Below are 22,434 nucleotides of genomic sequence, written 5' to 3'. Positions count from 1 at the left end.
CCCACTACTGTGGTCCTGACCCTCATTATCTTTCCTAGACAACTCTGTAGTCTTCAAGAAAATCTCTAGTTCTCAAATCTTACCCTCCTTAAATCTGTTCTTCACACTGGTGTTGGAGCACTCACATTGAAGTGAAAATTTGACTGACTTTGAACGTCTTTGTGCCCTGTCATTGCCTGCACAAGAAAGGCCAGGTGTGTCTCCAGAACACACAGGATTCTACATGCTGCCCTGACTTCCTGCCTGTCATTGCCATCCGTACCTTCCTTTGTATGATCCAGCAACACCTGATGGCTTATGCTCCCCACATGTGCCATGCCATTTCTAACCATCTTACTTTTATATCCTGTCCTGTTGACCATTGCCTCCCCAGCCAAGTCCTACTGTAAAACTAAACAAAAATACCACTTCCCCTAGAACACCTTTCTCAAATTTACAGACTACATGAGGTTCCCCTCTGAATTCCCATAATGCTTTTTCTTTGTGAACTTTTAAAGCTGATCTTAGGGCCAGCGGGTGACATGGTGCTAAGGCATTGAATTCTCACATGGCCAACTGCAGTTCGAGTCCTGGACCTGGAAGCTTGCTTTTTTACTTTCCCTTTCTCGCTTGGGCTCTGTCTGGTGAACACACATGTCTTATAGCAAATTTTAAAATAATAATAATAATAATAATAAATAATATCCTGCCTCCTATTATTTTCTCCCCAAATGAGGTAGAGTTATTACAAAGTTGATCTTCTCCATATATAATTCCTAGTGCTCCGCAGATGAGTAAGCAAGCCTTGCTATATATGAGCATAATGTGTTTCAGGCAAATGTGCATTGCACTTTACCATTATGTGCATACCTCTATCACTGCATTTGCTAATCTGTATTGTAATAACCTTTCTAAGTGTCTCCCTCAGCAGTCTCTAGGTCCTTTCAGAGAAGGAAATACATCTCATTTATTTGCATAACTCTAGTATGTGGCACAGTGGCTGTTACAAAACAGGTACTCCATAATAATTTGTTGAATTAATAAAATATTAACCTTGACTCTTCCATTTTAAGGCACTATCCTCTGTCCTATGACAGGGATTGCATAGTTTGAAATTTTAACCCAACTGTTTGGCAGTCAAAGGATATAAAAGCATGTTTCCTAATGAAACATAAATAGTCAATACATCAGCAAACCCCGATTCTCCCATACACCTCCTATAAGCCTAACACCCATTTAAAAGGGATGGTTGACTTGAGAGGTCTTCACTTGAAACTGGGACTCAGGTTTTATTTTCTCTCTAGGCTGTGTGCTGAATATAAATATAGGACCAAACCTTTTTGCATCCTTTTTTTTTTTTTTTAACAAATACGATTAATAGTAGACTTCCTGGAAATACTTTAAAGCAGGAAGTAGAACCTTGTTCTTTTTAACTTCTCTTTAAAATATGCAAGAAAATATAAAAAGCAGAGAGAGAAAACCCATAATCGCTTTGGCACTGAAGATAAAAACTATCATAGGTCAGTATCTAAGAATTTCGTACTAATTAAAAAGCCTTTGCAATCAGAGTAAGATTTTCATCAGCTAGCAAAGCAACACTCCAAGCAGCTGGTGGCTGATCCACAGACGGGGTCCAGGGTGAGGTCTCCACATATCTCTTGCATCTGCATTTGCCCTTTTTGCTCCAGTTTTGCATCTTTCTTTTGCACCTAAACAAAACTACTTTTTTTTTTTAAGAGAGATTTTTGCTATAGGGTGTATGCATTTGCTGGAGAGACAGGAGAGACAGAGAGACAGAAAGTGAGAAATCACCCCCCTCCCCCCGATGGGATGGCCACTCCACAGTCCATTCTCCTCCATTCTCCTCTTGAGGACTTGGACACGCACACATACGTGTCCGGTGTGAGTTTGAAGCCTCCGGGTCCGGGACTCAAACAGCAGTCAACTCTGTGGGAGTCCAGTGACATACCCATTATGCCATTGGCTGGTCCCACAAAACTACTTTTTTTTTTTTCTTTTTCAGAATAAATTTGGACCATTCTTTCAGACATTATTTATTATGTGGAAATTTCTTCCAAAAATAAAATTATGTGAGTTAGTAAACTAACAGTTTTTGCATTTGCCCTGAGATGGTAACTCAGTGCCTGTGTGGCCTTCACACAGTCTAAGATGTGACTCTTACTCAGATCATTATTTCACATCTTCGTCTGGGTCTTAAGGCCTGGTGTCCTTCTTGATGCCTGTTAACCTATTGAATTCACTCCTGTATGTGGTGGGCTACACTTTCCTGTTAGTATTGGCCTTTTGATGTCTGAACCTATCTAACCAGGATAAGCTGGGACCTCCGGTGTTTGTGTTCTTGCATCCAGGTTTTCTTTCCATGTTAAATCATACTTTGTGCTTAGCAGTTTGGGATGTTATCTTCACACGCTGGGGGTGAGTCATAGGAGCATATTCCTGTCTTTCACTGACTCACATCTCAGGAAAGAAGCCACTAGCTGGACTTGTTCTTTCCCTTATTACCCAGCCTGGCCTTCCAGTATGTTTGGTCGGTGCTCTTCCGCTCCACTTACTTGGAAGGTGACTAGTACTTCCTACAAAGTTGCTGACAGGTTTTCTCTTCAGATATGTCTGAGCAATTCTCCAGCTGCTTTCTTCCTCCCCCTGAAATTTCTTTTTTTCTTTCTTCTGAGAGAAGAAAGGAGAAGGACAGACATCCTTCGACAGGGTCTTTATGCCATGATCTACTCCACTCCTCAGCCAGCCCAATCACAGGCACAAATGCGCATGCCACGTATACACAGGGAAGCCCCAGGATATAAGCAGGGACCTTCCCAGGTGGTCCAGCTATGGCAACCACTACCCACCACTGGCCCTGGTCTGCTTCTTTTCTGCAGCTTCTGCACTAGACATCCTTTGAAAACATGTTAAGAATTTGTAGAAATGTATTCAGAAATATAGGAAACCAAATGTTTACTAGTTAATTCTTACATTAAAATTATTACTATATTGTGGCCAGCAGGTGGTGTCATGGTTAAGGTGCTGGATTCCCATGTGGTCTACTACGCTTCGAGTCCCAGACATGGTGACTTGAAACTCACGCAGAGCAAGTGTGCATGTGTGCCCAAAATCCCAAGAAGAAAATGGAAAAGAACGGATTGTGGCATGGCCATCCCACCTGGAGATGATTTCTCATTTTCTGTCTCTCTGTCTCTTCCTGCCTCTCCAGCAAGTGCACAGGCCCTATAGTAAAAGTCTCTCTCTCTCAAAAAAAAAAAAAAAAAAAAAAAAAAGCATAGTTATTATAGTGGGGCTGACTTCGTAGCCTAGTGATTAAGCACTATGCATTGGGAGCTGGATCCCATCTGGCCAACTGCAGTTTGAATTCCGTTCACAGCAGCTTAAAAAGCATACTGGGTAGGTATGTGTACATGGCCCACATTCTGACAGGATGGGGAAATGGAGAAAAAAGCATTGTGGCAAAAGCATGCCCCATTGGGGGAACTTTGTCACGCTCTCTTGCTCTCTGGCAAGCACACATGTCCCCTGGCTATAAAAAGTTTTGAAGGTAAAAAAATAAAAATTATTACCTTAATTAGAAATAATTATAAAAATATGCAGAATATGCATCTTTCATGATGAAATTCAGCTTTAAGAATAGACTCTCAGATCTGTAGACTGAAACATGTTACCAGATAGCTTTTGAAGTTTTCATGATATTCTGCTGCATACCGGGTAATTTCCTTACCCTTTGAGAAGTGTAGTCATCTGTAATAATTATCTGTTGCATTCCTGTTCCTGGAGTGAAGCACAGTGCTATAAAAAGGCTTTCAGAATTTAAGGAAGCAACAACTCCTATCTGTAGCATTGACTGATTGCTGTGGTGTAAATATTCTCACCATGGCTTGTTTAGCAACCAGCTCGTAAAACTCCTGTATAGTTAACAATTGGCATTTGTGGGCCCATGGGAGTTGGCTCCAGCATAATGGATGGACGTGGTGTCTGCACAGATTCACATTATCTGTTTATGCCCAGCTAAGGGTCCACCGATGTACACAGTCACTCCAGGGACAAACTGGTCCTAGCAGTGAGATTTTTGATAAACTCCTGCCTATAATTTGAATATCACAACATAGATAGGCCTTCTACTTTACGCAATAGACTTTTTGTTTTTTATATTACTTTTTCTACATTACGCAATTGATAAGGAGACAAATCCAATCCTCCACAACTTCCATGGTAAAGAGACATTCCATGCCTTTTGGCATTCATGCTGCATAGATATTCCACTTTAATCAAGGGCCGTTTTGAGAAAGCGTTCCCAAAACTTGATAATGACAGTGTTCTTTAAGAGGGCTGCTTGGGACCAGAAGATGGCATCAGAGATATGTTGCTGGACATCCACGTAGAAGAACGCAGTTCGAGTTCTGCACCTGGTAGCTTAAAACTCACACCAGGCACGGGTTCATGCATGTCCAAAACCGCAAGAGGAGAGAATAGAGGAAGGGATTGCAGTGTGGCATCCCTCCTGGTGGTGATTTCTTGCTTTCTGTCTCTCTGTCTATCTGGCAAGTGCACACACCCTAGAGTAAAATCTCTGAAAAACAAACAAACAAAAAGACAGGATGGGGCTGTTTATCTGGCAATGCCTGCTGGGCTCACCAAAGCTGAGGTTCCAATGGTTGTGAGGATCTTGCCAGCCCAGACAGATCTACGCTCTGGGAGGTTTGTTTGCTTTCACTGTTGACTTATTGAGACAACTGAACAATTCCGTTACTATTTGTAGAAATTTCTGAGTCTTTGCATATGTACTTCCTCAAAGATCCATCAAAGAATATCCTTTCTCAGTATTACCAGGAAGACTGTATTCCTATGAAATATGGGTGTCTCTTCCACACTGGCTGGGTGTGTCTCTATTATGTCTATTCTTGTAATCTAAAAACCCTCCTTCTGTGTATATTCTTTGCCATAATGACATGGCATATTAGAGAGAGAGGATTGGGGTGTGGGGATAGACATTGTAATCTCTTTTGAATAAACTGATTTTGAAATAGAGTTCTTCTGGGACCAGCAGTTGGCATAGTGGCTATGTTGCTGGACTCCCACTCAGTCGACCGTGGTTCATGTCGCGGACTTGATGGCTTAAACTCATGCTGGGCGCGTGTGTGGGTGCATGCCCAAGATGGCAAGAGGAGAATGGAGGAGAAGGGATTGTGGCGTGGCCATCCCCCCAGGGGGTGATTTCTCACTTTCTGTCTCTCTGTCTCTCTCTGTATTTCTGGCGAGCACACGTGCCCTATAGCAAAAACCTCAACAACAAAAAAAGAAAAGAAATAGAGCGGTTTTTTTGTTTTGTTTTGTTTTGTTTTTTTCAGAGAGGGTGTTTGTGCTTGTCAGAGAGAAATAGACAGAGAGAGAGAGGAAAGGCAAAAGTATCCTTCATGGGGATGGTCATACCATAATCCCTTCTCTACCTTTCTCCCTCTTTTTGGGATTTTGGGCATACACACACCTACTATGTTTCTCAAATTACCAGGTCCAGATCCAGAACAGCATGGTTGACCATGCAGGATCTGGCTGCCTTAACGACCAGGCTACAGAGTCAGCCCATGAAGAAGATTTCTTAAAACAAGTTTGTTATAATGCTTTCTGGATAGTGGCATTACATGTTCCCTAGTGACTAGTAGTTTGGAGGTAGTACTTATTTCCAGTTTCATTCCCAATATATGTTGGGCCACGTATTGGCCCCTCTGGTGCATAAAGTGTTAGTGTGGGAGATAGTAAAGTGAAACAGAGATGGCTCCCTCTTTTCCCGACCCCATCTCTGAAGATTCCGGGAGAGAGATGAAGCAGTTCATAAATGCAGAGCAACGTCTGTACCGCAGATAAGCAAAATGAGGCAGGAAACAAAAGATAATAGGATCTCAGTTTGTGTGTTGGGCACAGGAAGAGGATGGGTCCCTGAGAAGAGAGCTGGAGGTCCTGGGAGACACAGATTCTAGTATTCTGTCTGTGCTCATAGTGGGCCTCTCCCGGGTGCTTTCTGGGTGTGGAGGGTGGGGCCTGGTTAGAACTGGCAGCCATGCCTCCCGTGCACTGACTGCTTTAGCCTGGGGCTTATGAGCTAGGCATGGACCGTGGCATGCTCACATCCAAAATGTAGGGTTCTTGGAACCCCACATCCCTAGGCCCTTCCCAACCATATGAGGACCTGGAAGCTTCTTCAGTTAGTCTGAGGAAAGGTATCGGTAGTAATAATCGTGAATCAATGACAGGTAATGAAAGCCTAAGTATAAGCCAGAAACAGTCTGATGTGAAATAAGAACAAAGTAAGAATCTGTGACTTTTGGATATAGCAGAGAATTTTGATCTGTTCAGAAGACAGTTTTTTGTTTTTGTTTTTGTGTTTTAAAAAAGGGAAGAAAAAGGACATGAAATACAGTAACTAAAGGTGTGAAATAAGAGGGCAGAGACCAGTCTTTACGTGTCAATAGTTATAATACGGGGAAGACCGTGCAGCCCACATGCATACCTGATACTGCTGAGTGGCCAGCCCAGACTGTTAGGACACGTGTGTGGAGTGTGACTGCGTAGGGCAGGGAATCCATGCGAGTGCACACAGAGACAGGGAGGGATGCGGAGAGGGGTTCTGGGCCAGGCTGCTCCCACCACCACTACCAATATATATTCTATAATGGAAAGTGAAGGAGTCCAGACTCTATGGAACCTGGCCTGTCCATCATTATAAGGGTGTACTTGTCAAGGAGGTAGAGAAAACTTTTTTTATTTAATAATTTGTTAGTTTGCCTTATAACTCTCTTAAAGATTTAGACAAGAATGTGTGTGTCAGTGCACACGCATGCATACACATGTGTGTGTGCGCACATGTACCTCTATTTGAACATTATGGATGAGCCTGGTGGGAAAAGTGCTGAGAAGGGGATATATTCTGGCTGTTTAAGGCAGGGCCAGCAGGTAGATTGGATGTGGGGTGTCCAAGAGGGAGAGGAGTCCATGGATGGGGAAGGGATGATGTTGCCATCACATGAGACAGGGAAGGCTGTGGGTGAGACAGATGTAGGGAGGAGTATTCAGGATTTCAATTTTCTAAACGCTGATCATGAAACCTCCCAACAGTGCTGTCAAGAGCTAGTTAGATATATGGATGTTAAGATCAGGAAGGAAAGACCTGGGTGAACTTTTGTTTGTGTGGCAGGCGGAGGTGGAATTTACAGCTCTCATAGGAGTTGAGGTCACCAATTATGTAACCATAGTCAGACACAAGAAGAGGACAGAGAATGAGCCTCAGAGTCTTCCAACATTAACCACTAACTAACTTTATATGCATCACATCAGCACATTCAGCTACTCTAGGTAAATATTTTTAAATGATATTGCATTGAGATGGAGAAATTGTAGCATGATTCACAGCTAACTGGAATCTAGTGAAATTCTTTAATTGCCAGAGGGCTTGTGCACTTGCCAGAGGCAGACAGAGAGACAGCAAAGGAGAGAGAGAGGGAAGGAAGCAAGTACCCCCAGTGGGACATGGTCACATGGCAGTTCTTTCTCCATTTCTCCATCTTGTTAGGATTTGGGGCATGAACATGTGCCCAGTGTGTTTTTCAAACCACTGGAGCCAAGATTTGAACCATGATTGGCCATGTGGATCCAGCTCCCTTGAACACTGGGTTACAGAGATGGTCCTCTTTGAAACCTATTATTAATTTTTTTAGAAAGATTTTTTGCTATAGGGTGCATGTACTCACCAGAGAGACAGCGAGAAATCACCCACCAGGGAGGATGACCATGCTCAATCCCTTTTCCTCCATTCTCCTCTCGGGATTTTGCTCACACACACACGCACATGCACCCAGCATTAGTTTTAAGCCATTAGGTCTGGGACTTGAAGCACAGTCGACTACATGGGAGACCAGTGACGTAACCATTATACCACCTGCCTTTTTGAAATCTTTTAAAGTCAAATCGTGTCTTGTTACTGAAAAGCTTGAATCCACCAAGGCATTCTTGATTATTAAGCAAATCCCAATTTTCTTTGCACAAATTAAAAAAAAAAATTTAAGAGATTTTTGCTATAGGGTACATGCACTTGCCAAAGAGACAGAGACAGAAAGCAAGAAATCACCCTCCAGGGGAAATGGCCACACCACAGTCCCTTCTCTTCCATTCTCCTCTTGGGATTTTGGACATGTACGCACACACACCCAGCATGAGTTTTAAGTCCTGTGGATCTGGGACTCGAGCAGCAGACAGCTACATGGGAGTCCTTCGGTGCTACTCCCAAATAAATTATCCACTCAGTAAATGGAAGAAATATCTCTCTATGAAATATTATGGGCTCATTTTACTTTAACCTCTCTATAAGGACATTGTCTTATAGGTAGTGTGGAAGGTTACCAAATGGCATTGCTGTACTTGCCTCAGGCATGTGCATTTGCTGCTTGCTTTATCCTAAACACACACTCTCTAGAGGATGCATCCTCTCCAGCCCTTCACACTTTCATTCACGTGTCATCTCCCAAGGAGGACTTGCAGGATCATTCTGGAAAGCAAAACCCTCAACCTATGCTACTTCTTTTGTAATTTTCTCCATAGTATCATCCAATATCCTACATATTTTGTTTGTCGTTTGTCATCTATTTCCAAAAACCCAAGACAGTTTTAACTATTTTATACACTGATATGTCCACATCTAACTTAACAGACTTGGTACAAAGAAGCACTCAAATGTTTGTCGAGTGCAAAATTTATATGGCAGTGTTTGTCTATGGGATGTGGCCAGGAAAATGCTTTTTCCCTTGAAGATATATTTTTAATGATGTAATGAGCATATAAACTTATTATGATGTCTTTTTTGCCCTGGCTAAATTGAATACTCAGTTACACTAATTTTCTTATCCTTTGGTTAAACATTCATTGAATGCTAATTAATATTTCTTCTGACAAAATTTGCACTGAATTAGTAGATAACCAGACAGAGAAAATTAGCCCATGTGAAACAAATGACAATTTGATCACTAATGCAGTTCATGTTAGAATTTAATACATGTCTACATGTATTAAGTGTCATTTAATACGAATCCTTTTTTTTCATTCATTTAAGATATGAAAAAATAGATTTGTCTTGATTTTAAAGGCCCCTGGTGGAAGATTCAAAATAGATGTGGAAACTTTATTAAGTAAAATGACTGTTTGACATATTTTGTCCAAACTTATGAACTCTCCTAAATCCCATCAACTCTGAGGGGCAAAGCCATTCACATTATTGCAATAATATCTAAATTTTAGCATAAAGATGTTCTCCGAGATACATAAATACAATCACAATGTTCTTCAAAGTTAGATTATTGTGTAGATGGTTGATGTTCTTACTGTTGAACATTCTATAGAGAAGGACAAGTTGGTTTCGATTGTGAGATATTTCTTCAGAGGTGATGCAGGAATCCCTCCTGCCATCTTTTTACTAAGAACAGACCGTCATTTTGTTTCTTACTGGGATACACATGTGGTAAAAGATTATTTCACTTCCTTACACATGCCCAATGGGTATTACAAAATTTGGGGAAATATGTCCTTCTTCCTAAGAAAATGAGTTTTTATCCATCTTAAATATTTTCTTACCAATTCAGTAAGGCTACCAAAATAACAGAATGAATCATTGAAGGAAGGCTCCTATGCAGACAGGAAAATATCTATAATTCTTGTTGATTTGAGTTCTTTTTCAGAGGAAGTCCCAGCATACATGTTAGTTTAAAGAGTACTCCTAAAGTCTTCTTCTAAAGAGCTATTAATTAAAAATACACAAACAAAATAAGGTTAATAAAATTTGCTTTAGTACCTCATTCAGATCCCTTGGTTTATTTGTTTATAAATACGTTTTCCCTGGTATACTTATGTTAACGTATTATTGCATCATCGTTATTATTATAGTTAGTACCATTCTGTTTATGATTTTTTATTATTTTCTTTCTTTTTCTATCCCTCCCTCACCCCCTAAACAAGGTGGCCCAGCCCAGTGGTACACTCAGTAGCAAACTGGACTGCAGTGCTGGAAGTCATATGGCTGACTGCAGGTTTGGATCCCCAGGTTGACCTAAAGTACATGAGGTGTCTGTAAACATGCTTAAGATCCTGATGAGTCAGATGGTCAGGGGAAGGGGATAGTGGTGTGATGAGACCCTGTCAAGGGTGTTTCTCACTTCTCTTTCACACACATATGCTATCGTTAATTAAATTAATAAACTTCAAGTAAAAAGATTTTTCTACATCCTAAATTTTTTATGTTAGCCAAAGGGTTTCACAGAGAAGACAATACATAGACACACACACATACACACACGGAAATTTTGCCATTTATTATAAACATAGTGATTAGAAATCACCCTTTCTAAACCCAGAGATTTATCAAAACCAAGAACAGAAAGCTTTTTGTTTGTTTCTTGTTTGTTTTTCTCTTTTTTGGGAGGAGGGAGGGTTAAAAGGGAGTTCCCATTCTACTACATCATGACTTTCAAATGAATGTGAATTTGTGCAATTTATTTTGTTCTTGTATTGTCTGTTATTCTTTGTAGAGTTTTCTACTTCTGTCAGATAGAAGTTTTTACAGACTTTTTTGCTTTGATTGTGGTTTTGTGGAAAGAATAAGCTTTTTAACTAAGTATGTAAGGAAAATTTCCTGTAAAATGTCATGACTTCCTGCAGTTCTACCTTTGAATATCGGCTGCTAAATCAACTAGTAAAACCTGCAATGCCTGTCATCTCCACTTCACCTTACACTCACAGAAAATCCTTAAAAATTTAAGCAAAATCGTCCTAGGAATACAACAAGTTATGTGCTGATCCTATACGAAAGCAATAAGTTTGTGGTCTGCCAAGATTTCATTTCTAAGTAACTAGGAGAGACCACTTGCCAAAAACGTTTGCCATTTAATGCTTCAGTTGAGCAGTGATTTACTTTTCAGACTATTTCCAGATGTTGAAGTTCACCTTCACTCTGAAAGGCCACATTTTAAAAAGCAAGTGACCTTGACTTGCAGCCACTCCATCAAGTCATACACTTTTATTTAATATGTTGAAAGAAAGATGCCTATTTATTTTGCCTCACGGTCTTCTTAGCTCAGGAAATCCCCAGTGTAGACAAACTGAGAGGCGACGGTGGAACAGGCTCGCAGAAGCTGTATGGGGAGACTTGTGCCACATCTGCTTCTAGTCTGTCGAACTCCAGTGAGGATTGCTGCACTTCTGCTGCTCGTGAGAACTGCAGCTCTCGAGGCCTCCCACTACCCAAGAAAGGGAAAGGTCGGACTGCTGAGTGACCTCTATCATACCATACCGTTCTCCATGTGAACAGGTTTCTGGGACATATATTGCAGTCAGAGTATACCTTTACTTCCTTGAGTTGACACAGTGAGAACACATCCATGCTCTATGTACTGGAGTTTTAAATGTTGGCTCTCACTAATACAAAAATGGCTGTAAGTGGTGTGCTTATCAGCTGTCTACTTGTTCAGTGTATGCAGCGAAAGGCAATGTCTCATATAGAATTTCAAAACTGTATTTAGGTTATCTACACCAAATACAAAGGCAGCTCTACCCTCCCTCTGAATTAGAGTCTTTGAATCTCCTGCTTGACAGTTACTTAAATTTATTTTAGCATTATATGTAGGCTCCTGGGGGGGAAATATGTATTTTTTTAAGAATTATTTTATTTATCTTTATTTATTTTACTTTAATTTGACCAAAGAGGAACAGAGAGAAAGGGGGATGGAAAGTGAGAAAGCAAGCCGCCAGGTCTGGGTCTTGAACCGTGGTCGGCCATGTGGGAGTCCAGTGCCCTTAACCACCACACCACCTGCTGGTCCAAAATGTGTATTTATAAAAAATGAAATCTAATACTATTTCACTGCAGAAAGCCAACTAACAATGGATAAGCAGGAAGTTAATTATATTTATCATAAATGTATTCTGATTTATTAGCACAAAGTACACATTGCTCTTGGGGTCACATTCCCAAAGGAACAATTTCCCAGTTAAGCTGTTCTTTTTTTTTTTTTTTTTTTTGGAGAGGTTTTTCACTATAGGGCACGTGCGCTTGCCAGACAGACAGAGAGAAACAGAGAAACAGAAAGCGAGAAATCACCCCCCAGGGGGGATGGTCACGCCGCAATTCCTTTCCTCCATTCTCCTCTCGGGATCTTGGTCACGCACGCACACGCGCGTGGCGTAAGTTTTTAAGCCACTGGGTCCAGGACGCGAACCGCAGTCGACTACGTGGGAGTCCAGCAACATAGCCATTACGCTAACTGCTGATTCCCTTAAGCTGCTCTCTTCATGGTGCTCTGTCATGTCCACTGCACAGACCACAGACTTACATGTTCAATGTGTACACGAGGGCGTCTTCAGATTGAGGGCTATTCTGTTTAGACACTTCTCTGAGCTAATACTCTTTGAGAAGTTTGACGTGTCTCTTAACAACATGGCCTCAGATTGGCTGGATGTGAATACAAATCAGATCTACCATTCACTGACTAGGCAAACCCAGGCAAGTAAGTTAATGTCTCTTCATTTGTAAAATGCAGATATTACATCTGCTTACCATTGTGGTGAGCAATGAGACATGGCAAGTAGACACATAGTGAATGCTCAATGTAGAGTATTCTGTCATTAATATTATAAATGATTCTATTACTGTAATCATCTTCCTATTTTGGGATTCTATAGTACATATATGGTATGGTTTGAATAATGATTTGTCCCTCAGAAGTTTATGTTCTGTAAGTTTGGTCTCTAGTGTGATGGCTTTGGGATGCTGTGAGACCCTTAAGAGGTAGGACATAATGGGAGTACCATCCAATCAGCTGAGAGTGTGGGAAGGCAAACAGGTGAAGGTGAAGTGAAAAAATCTGTTCTCTCCCCCCGCCCCCCCCACACACAAATAGCTACTGACCTACCTATCTTCCTTGGTCATGTTGTTACTTAGCACTAAAAAACAGTCAGATGCCAGCCCCCTACTTCTGGACTTCACAAACACCAGAATCATAGCCAAATAAGCCTCTTTTAATTATAGGTCACTTAGTCTAAGAAGTTTCTGTTTAGCAAAACAACAAACTAAGACAGGAAATGGGCACAGAAAGCAGGGTGTTTGCTAGACAGATAATCTAAAAACGTGGAAGTAACTTTAGAACTGGTAACAAGCAGAAGTTGTAAGAATTTGGAGAAAGAAGGTAGAAAAGGCCTAGATTCTGGTGAAGATTTGGAAGAACAGTTCAGAAATGGACTAAAATTCTATAGAGATTGGTTAATGGCTATAAAAACAAATCTTATTAACAAAAGGGGCGGGAAAAGTGTATGGGGGGGGTAGCAGGTGGTGTAGTGGTTAAGGTGCTGGACTCCCATAGGGTCAACCATGGTTTGAGTCCCAGAACCAGTGACTTAAAACTCATGCTGAGTGTGTGTGTGTGTGTGTGTGTGTGTGTGTGCATGTGCATGCGTGCATGCCCAAAACCCTAAGAGGAGAATGGCGGAGAAGGAATTGCTGTGTGATCATTTCCTCTGAAAGATGATTTCTTGCTTTCTGTGTCTCTACCTTTGTCTCTCCTGAAGCAAACGTGCCCTTGCCCTATAGCAAAAATCTCTCCAAAAAAAAGGGGGAGGTGAGGAGGTGTCAGATGGAAGTGAAGAAATTATTGGGAGCTGGAGAAAAGTCACCCTTGTTATGAAGTTGCAAAAAATTTGAACACTTTGTATCTCCTGAGGTGATATGGAAGTTGCAGTTTAAGAATGGTGATTCAATTCTTTAACAGAAAAAATTGTCTAAACCGTAAAGTGCTCAGGCTTCTGCTTAGGTATTTTTCAGCTGCATTAGTGAAATTTAGGAGAAAACGTAAACAGAGTAAAAAGATTGGGAAAATTCTCAGCCTTATCACATAAAGAAAGGATAGCATGTTTAATAAAAATAAATAAATGAACGCTAAGTGTATGGCTGAACTACTCCTTGTGGAAGATATTTGCTCTGATAGAGAGCCAGATGCTACTAACAAAGATGGTGGTAGGAAGGCCCCAAGGGCACCTCACAAATCTACAGGGCTGCCCCAGCCAGCAGAGAGCACTAAGAGAGCAGAACATGTCCTGGGAAAGGTCAGTGGTGTACACACTGCCCTGTGTAGCCTGTAACTGCCTGCATCCTGGTGCAGTACCTGGTGACTCTAGCGTGGTTCAGTCAGCCCCGGGTGTAGCTCAAGTTGCCATTCAGGAAGGTGCAGATAATAGGCTAAGGCGTCCATGTCTATGTGAGGCTGCACATGGTGCCAATTCTACAGGCATGCAGTACACAAGAGGTGCGAGGCCCCTGGTAGCCTCAAACTAGATTTCAAAGGCTCTCAAAGAATGCATCAAAATGCCTAAAACCTTAGGCTGAGACCAGCTGCAGGGAAGGAGCCACAAAGAGTTTTCTTCGAGGCAGTGCCCAGTGGAAATGTGGGGTCATAGCAAAGAGAACCCATCAGGACAGCTATGCCTAGTAGGGCCGCAAGTACAGGCCCACCCTCAAGGCCTCAGAACTATGCCAGCAGCGTACAATGGCCACCTGGAAGAGCTACAAGCACTGGTCTCCAAGTGCAAGCATTCGTATGGGCTTCAACCAGCAAACCAGTGGGCATGGCTGCCCAGGCCTTGGGGCCAAACCCTACTGGAGAATATAAAACAGAGCCAAAGGAGATTGTTTTCAAGCTACAAGACCTAGCGTCTGCCCTTTTGGGTTTTAGACTTGCTCAGGGTCTGTTACTCTCTTCTCGCGGCATGACAATTCCTGCACTATGCCTGCCCATCATTATATCTGGGAAATTGCAATGTGTTTTCTTGATTTTACAGACTCACAGCTAGAAGTTAGCCTGAGTCTCAGGTGAGATGTGGGACTTGGACTTTTGGGTTGGTGTTGAAACAAGGCTTTTGGGGCTACTGAAAGGGAAAGCAGAATGCTGCAGTTTAGATAATGAACCCTAGAGGTTCCTATTCTGGAAGCTTGGGCCCCAGTGCAATGGCTTCTATAGGCATTAAGGTCATTAAAAGGTGAGATTTAATGGGAAGGCACAGTCTGATCTGCTGTGAAAGACACACACAGCATATGGAAAAGTCTTGTTTCTCCTCTCCCTCTCTCTCCCTTCTTTCCCTCTCTTTCTCTCTGCATGTGGCTGCTGACCTGCCTGCTTCTCTCAGCCATAACACCAAAGGCCAGTCTGATGCCAGCTTCATATAATACCAAAGGTCAGTCTGACACCAGCTTCATGCTCTTGGTCTTTTTAGTCGCAAGACTCATAAGCCAAATAAGCCCCTATTTATTATAAATCACACAGTCTCAGATATTTCTGTCTGGAAAAAATAACTGACTAACAGTTTCCTTGAATGAGAATTATTTATTTATTTTAGAGGTTTTTGTTCTGCCTTTGTGTTCACTGGGTAGAGAGAGAGAGAGAGACAGAGACAGTGAAGAAATCACACCCTGAGGGGATGGCCGTGTTGCAGTTCCTTCTCTTCCATCCTCCTCCCATGATCTTGGGAATACACACACACATGCCCGATAAGAATTTGAAAGCACCTGGTCCAGGACTCAGACCGTGGCTGGCCATGTGGGTGTCCAGCAATGTCCTGCCGTGCCATCTGCTGGCCCCATCAAGTTGTATTCTTTTATTGTTTTCATTTTTTACCATAGGACATGTGTGCTCACCAGAGAGAGATAGAGAGAAGTAAAACAGAGAGAGAGAGAGAAATCATCCCCACAGGAGGGATGGCCACTCCCCAAAACCTTCTCCTTCATTCTCCTCTCAGGATTTTAGGTACATATACACATATGGGCATGATTTTCTAAGTCTGGGACTTGAACCATGGTGGGCCATGTGCGAATCAGTGCCTTAACTACTATGCCACCTTCTGGCCCCTTTTATTTTATTTATTTATTTATTTTAAATGTCATGAGAGAAAGAAAGGGACAGGGAACCCCAGCATGCCGCACTTCTCCTTTCAGCACTGTGTCCAGCCAGATATGTCTAAGCTGACCCAGGAACTGAACCCAGGGCCTTCTTGTATGGTTCCAGTAATGCATAGTGGTGCCCTACTGACAAGCAGCTGTGGCTGGTGGGGCCAGTTCAGTCTTTGGAAATGTCATCTTCACTTTAATTGCCTTAAAAACATACTTTTTCTGTGTTGTTTGTGGCTCTTTTTCATTGGAGACCTTGTGTTATAGGAGGTTGTTTTCCTCGTTTCACAGAGCAGACAGAAGCTGGGAAGGCAGGACCCCGCTGAGCAGCACATCGGCTCCCGGAGGTGGTGGACAGTGGGTGAGCAGGACGTGCTTCCCATCAGCGCTGCTCTGTGTTTCGTCTTTGTGTTACTTCAGCAGCCTAGATTTCAGCTATTCCATGTGCATGTGCAAACTGTGGAATATTGAATGAGCAATTGGAAAGCTCACACCCTGAAACTGTTGCCAGCAGACGTGTAGCTGTGTTTATCGGAAGTAAAATGGTGTTGAACAATGGAGTATCCATTTTCATCTCCGATGCCAGGCAGGAAGCAACTCTTCCTGCCAAAGGAGCTTGAACCATCCAACTCCCTTTTCATATCTGCCTTCGGCTTGGCCTTTGTGCTCCTGTTTTGTATTCATTTCATGGAAGTTATGTTTTCCTGCATCTTTGTGAGGACTCCCCAGACATGGTTTCTCAGATGAGATCATCACGTGTAACTCCTCCTTTTTCTTTGGTTTGCTTCTGCTTTTCAGGAGGTCCAGGCTGGTTTATTTCTAGTGCGGAATTTGAATCAGGGAAGAACCATTGGGGACACTCTTGTTAGGGTGACCATTGACAGGGATGTGTACCAGACTGCACCTCTTCTTCAGTAAGAATACCTTTTACTCAAGAGGTGATCCAGTTTAGAAAATGCATTGTGTGGACACCTGGGATCTCAGCCACCAGACAGGGCGAGTATAAATCTTGCTATTGCTCACAGCCTGTCTCCCTCTTAGGGCAGTTTCTAGGAATAGACCCATTTGCATCTCCCTAGCTCAGGGTTTGTGTTTATCCTTTTGTTTGTTTCCCCAGTTGTAATATCCTGCAAAGCTATGGGATCTTGGCCAGTTCCCTTTGCCAGGTTCCCTAACTATGGGACTGACTTGAAGGCCACCTGCAGTCCTTTGTCTGGGGTTTGAAGTGAAAACCTGCATCCCCCACACACAGCGTTTCCTGCTCTCTCTTGCCTGGCACTGTCTGTAGCTGCGGTTCCTGGCCATGCATTCGTGGGTGGGAAGACACCCCCATTGCTTTCTGTGCCAACCCATCTTATTGAATCCTGGCTGCTATATTGTCTTAGAAAGATCTAGGCTGACGGGGGCAGCATGAGTGGAAGAAGTGACCGTTATGAACAGCTCTGAGAATGACTGAGCAGTTGGGGGTGGCTGCTCAGTTTCTGTCTACCGCTGTGCCACGAGCACTGGTTCAGAGAATCCGTATGAAACTCCAGCAATGGATTTTCTGTATACCATCATGGCTGATGCAATGCTTGCCTTTTTCTGACCTTAGCATCTGATAGTCTCCGTCTTCTAGCAATGTTGCTGATGGTTCTTTCTCCCGAATATGTTCATGGCCATGCATCTTTTCACAGAAGTATAATAAAGGATAAACCAAGGACCATTAAACAGACATCAAGTTAACCTCAAATTCCCAGTTCAATTAATACGTGATTGAGTTACACTTTCTACTGTTTCATTGAAGCTGTTTCTCTCCCATGTTCAGGCGTCAGGGGGTCCTCGATTTTGCATTAATGCTGTCGATACAGGACGTAGTAGAAACTGACACCGGCTTATGTAAAAATTAATTTATTGGAAATATACTAGGATATCTCATCAAACCCACGGAAGAACTCAATAACAAAGGCTTGAAGAAAGGGATGCAGGACAACTCTGAGGACTTTGGCAGCAGAGACTGAAGGCCTGCCCTCCAGAGTGCTTTCATCAGGATAGCATGCGGCCACGAGCCCCACCCTGTGAGTTGGTAAGTCTCTAGATTCTCAATAAATTACATGTTCCTGGCATCAGATCTGACCGACCCAGTTTGAGTCAAATATCTACTGATGGTAGTGTGGGGACAGGGTCACTTCACACACACGTGACTGTTGGCAGCAGCCACTGTGTATTGGGATGGTTTTCAGAGGAGGAACTGGGGTCAGACAGCCTCCTGAAGTGTGGCTGTTCCACTTTCTGCATGTGCTATTTGAGCTACAGTTTCTGTATCAGAACTATTTTTGAACCGCGAAATGTTTATTTTACCAGTATTTTCCTTGGCTGTCTCCCATATACATGCATCAAGGCCATCTGTGCTCTTTGCCTAAGAAAAGGCATAAAGTGGATAGCTGAAAAGAGAATAAAAGGGTTTTTTTTTTCTCTTTTTTTAGAGAGAGATTTTTTTTTTTTTTTTTTTTTTTTTGCTTTAGGGCATGTGCACCCTCTGGAAGAGCAGAGAGAGACAGAGAGAGAGAAAGCAAGAAATTACCCCTTGGGATGATCACACACCAATCCCTTCCCCATCCTCCTCTCGGGATTTTGGGCATGCACGTGTGCCTAGCGGGAGTTTCACGTCACCAGGTCTGGGGTTCAAACCACAGTCAGCCATGTGGGAGTCCGACACCTCGACCACCATGCCATCTACTGGCCCACAAAATGAGTTCTTTTAGGAGAAAGTTCCTATGAAATGGTAAAGAAATAATGAACAGCAAGGCTTTACCAAGATGATGAAGATGATTTCCTAATTTGAGGGAAGCTATGGTGTTGGAAGGGAACTGGGAGATGACAACATCAGTAGGGTCTGGAAGGAGTAGGCTGACATTCTGCTCCCCACAGCATACATCAGGGGGAGACAGAACCCCCAGGCCAGTTGGTAGAGGAGGGATATCCAGGGTTCCCTGAAAGGACAGAGATGCTTCAGAGCACCAGAATGGTTCTGAAGCACTCAGAGGCAGCATGACATTAGCAGAGAGAGCCACCAACCCCTAAGGCACCACATAGCCAGGGCAGAGGTGGTCCCAGGTGTAACTAACCCTGCAGCTCACTGACTGACGAGATGGAGTGATGGACATGCCAGCAGGTGCCTGGAATGCAATATGTGACAAAGCAATCAGTGAATCAATTCCACTGAGAAATGAATGGCCACCCATGAGTGACACTGTGACACTTAGTAAACTCCCTAAAATTTAGGTCCAAACCTAGAGCAACTGGGATTAAAATGCTTCATCCTGGGGCCAGGTGGCATGGTGGTTGGGACATGGCTAATCATGGTTTGAGTCCCAGACCTGGAAGTTTGCTTTCTCACTTTCCCTCTCTGTGTCTCTCTCTGGTTACTACAGCAAATTAAAATAATAATAATTAATAAATAAACAAAATAAATTCTTTTTAAAAAATGCTGCCATCTTGAATTGAAAAAGGAAGTTACGTATCTTGCATGGTCAATGTTTTGAACTGAGCTTTGTACCTGCAGCATGTACTTGCTAAACCTGAAATGGCACACCACTCCATTTGAAATGCGAGTCTGTTTATATAGAGAGGGATGGGACTATTTGTGGGAAGTTTGAGAGCCTCCACCATCAACGCTAACTGTACACACAGACAAATGTAGCTTTTGAGGAAATGGACAGAATATTTATGATGTTTTCAGTGGTTTTTGTTGTTGTGACCCTTTTTATCATGAACTCACATTATTTGCTTTCTCCTCTTGTTGAATCAATGACTGTCCTTCGTGAAGAAGTGATATGTGTCCTTTGCAGAAATGTCAGAAAATTCTGGGGCCAGGCATTGTGCAGAAGTTAAATGCCATGTTCGTAAGGCTGAGCCACACAGGGAGGTCCTCGGGTCTGAGTTCCCACCCCCTAGTGCCCTGGGCATGTGCATGTGCCCGTGATCTGGGTCTCCCACCCCGAAGCTGGAGAGGGATCAGGGCATCAGAGACCCTGCCGGGGGGCCGTCTCTCCATTTCTCTCTTTCCTTCTGCCTCTCTTGACCATGGGGGAAAGAAATAACAATAAAATAAAACAAAATTGAACATTTCGAAAATTTAAGTCAAGCAAAGGAAAGACATTTTCCATTTTCCATAATTTACCCACTCAGAATAACTGTTAAGAAATTGTTACCCATTTTTTATAGTTTTTAATATGTAATGCTTAGCATTTTGATCATGCATATTTTCATAGATTTTCATTTCTTTTAGACAGTTAAATGAATTATTTTACGATTATATGTAGAATTTATTTGTAATTTGTACTTCAAAATATTTTATACTGCTGTTCTTCCTCTTTTTTGCTTAACTTTGCCAGAGGGTGTGTGTTACCACTGGAGAGAAAAAATGGGAAAGTATAAGTATCCTCTATGGGGAATGTTCATTCCAAAATCCCTTATCCTCTGTTTTCTTCCCCTTTCAGGTATTTGGGTATGCATGTACACACACCTGGCATGTTTCTAAAGCCACTGGGTCTGGGTCTCAAACCATGCAATCAGCCATGTCAGATCTACCTGCCTTAACCACTGTGCCACCAGCTGGCCCTATTATTCTTTTTATAATTTTAATACTTGCCCTTTTAAGGGATTTTGAGAAATACATAAAAATATAAATAATACAATAAAATTACTTGTAATGTTATCACACAAAGAGAATACTTGCTAACATTTTGGTGAGTTTTCCCTTTCCAGTCTTGTATATACACTAACAAAAACACAAGTTTTAGTAATATGATACATTGTTTTATCATTGTAAACTGTAAAATGCTCTTCATCTGTGCATTTTCATTCTTTTTTCTTAAATAGATTTGCTACAAATCTTTCCATTTCAGTTATTTTTCTAGCAGGTTTTTTTTTATCAATTATTACATATGTCCTGTTAATTTGACTACTTCTAGTATATATTTTATTATTTCCTTGTTCCTTTTCTTTAAAGAACTTTTCTCCCACTTTTATCTTGATTGGGTAGTTTATGTATTTCTTCCTTTGTTTGGAATAATGAGAAATCTATCACTAAGGCAAAGTTAAGGCAAAAATTACGTGATTATCTCGTTATTTTCTACATGTATGTTCTTGTGATTTACGTAAGTACACAAGTTGATTATTTATTTGTGCTGTAGGGCATGTGTGCTTCCCAGAGAGAGAAAGAAAGAGAGTGAGGAAGCCCTCCCCAGGGAGGGTGGCCGGGCCATAGTCCCCTCCCCTCCACCCTCCTTTTGGGATTTTGGGCATGTAGTGACACACGCTCATCATACTATCCAAGCCGTCAGATCCAGGACCTGAACCATGCAGGTTGCCATGCAGTACCCAGCCGCCTTAACCATCCTGTCACCTGGCTGGCCCTAAGTTGATTTATTTTTAAAGTAGCATTTTGCATGATTGTCACTCTTTAGAGAAAAAAGTTAAAAGCACAATAAAAGTAAAAACTGTGCTCCATAACGCGGTGACCACTGCTATTATATTGTTGTATATACTTTTTTTTTTTTCAGGATTCAAATAGCCCATGAAAAATATGGAACGCTTCACGAATTTGCGTGTCATCCTTGCGCAGGGGCCATGCTAATCTTCTCTGTATCGTTCCAATTTTAGTATATGTGCTGCCGAAGCGAGCACTATACTTTTGATTTTTATCCTAAGTATATGTGAAATAAAGTAAATGAGATAATATTGTATATATTGCTTTGTAAAATGCCTTTCATAATATAGCATTAATATTTTACCAAGGAATAACTTTATAATGAGCCTGTAGAATCTTAGTGTATCAATACTGGATAATTTACACAACTCGTACCATTTCATTGAATGTTTGAAGTCTTTATTCTCTTATTTCTTATAGAAACGCCCTACACATAAAATCATTAGGAATATGTCTGATTACTTCTCTAGGAAAGTTCCAGAAGTCGAAGTACTGGGTCAATTTTTAAGAACATCTTAAGGTTTTTGATTTATAGAAGCAATTACGGCTCCAAAAAAGCCACCGCAAATCATTCTCTCATCAGTAGGAGATAAAAATGTCATCCCCCCCACTTTAGTGTGCAATCAAGATTATTAAAAATATCTGTCCATTTCATTTGTCATCTTCACTTTTTCATATTTATCTGATTGCTAGTATTTTGTGTGTGTGTGTGTGTTTAAGTTTGTGCCATAGGGTGTGTGTGCTCACCAGAGAGAGAAGGAGAGACAGAGAAGGAAAGCGAGAAATCACGGTGGGCGTGCTGGCCACGCTGCAGTCTCTTCTCCATTCTCGTACTTCTGTACTGTGTGGTTTTTAGCAATGAGAACATAATCAGGAAAGTTGTAACGCTGTTTCAAAGCGGGTAGAAAAAGCGCCCGCACTTCTGTGTGGTTTCTTTCCCAGGAATGCAGAGTGGAGGAAGACGGTCCTCACCACTAGTCCTCCTAACCGG

The 22,434-nt window shown here is 42.0% G+C and overlaps 1 long non-coding RNA gene and 1 other non-coding gene across 6 annotated transcripts in view; one reads left to right on the top strand and one right to left on the bottom strand.

Annotated features, from left to right (window-relative positions):
• The window catches only part of LOC102479417 (uncharacterized), a 60,045-nt gene extending 37,998 nt beyond the window's left edge, over window positions 1-22,047 (top strand). The window contains exons 3-6 of one of the 5 annotated variants that reach the window (XR_001370406.1): window positions 10,003-10,073; window positions 16,262-16,331; window positions 17,879-18,035; window positions 21,864-22,047. This is a non-coding gene — a long non-coding RNA (uncharacterized LOC102479417). The remainder of the gene's footprint in view (window positions 1-10,002; window positions 10,074-16,261; window positions 16,332-17,878; window positions 18,036-21,863) is intronic. The other 4 variants (XR_001370405.1, XR_334609.1, XR_334610.1 and 1 more) reach the window with 4 other exon arrangements.
• On the bottom strand, window positions 21,534-21,640 carry LOC114007876 (U6 spliceosomal RNA). Its single transcript, XR_003549458.1, has one exon. It is a non-coding gene; the product is annotated as a U6 spliceosomal RNA (small nuclear RNA).
• Window positions 22,048-22,434: the final 387 nt, after the last annotated feature.

Source organism: Tupaia chinensis, unplaced genomic scaffold, assembly GCF_000334495.1.
Source record: "Tupaia chinensis unplaced genomic scaffold, TupChi_1.0 Scaffold000249_1, whole genome shotgun sequence".
NCBI lineage: Eukaryota > Metazoa > Chordata > Mammalia > Scandentia > Tupaiidae > Tupaia > Tupaia belangeri.
This window is presented reverse-complemented; position numbering and strand designations above follow the sequence as displayed.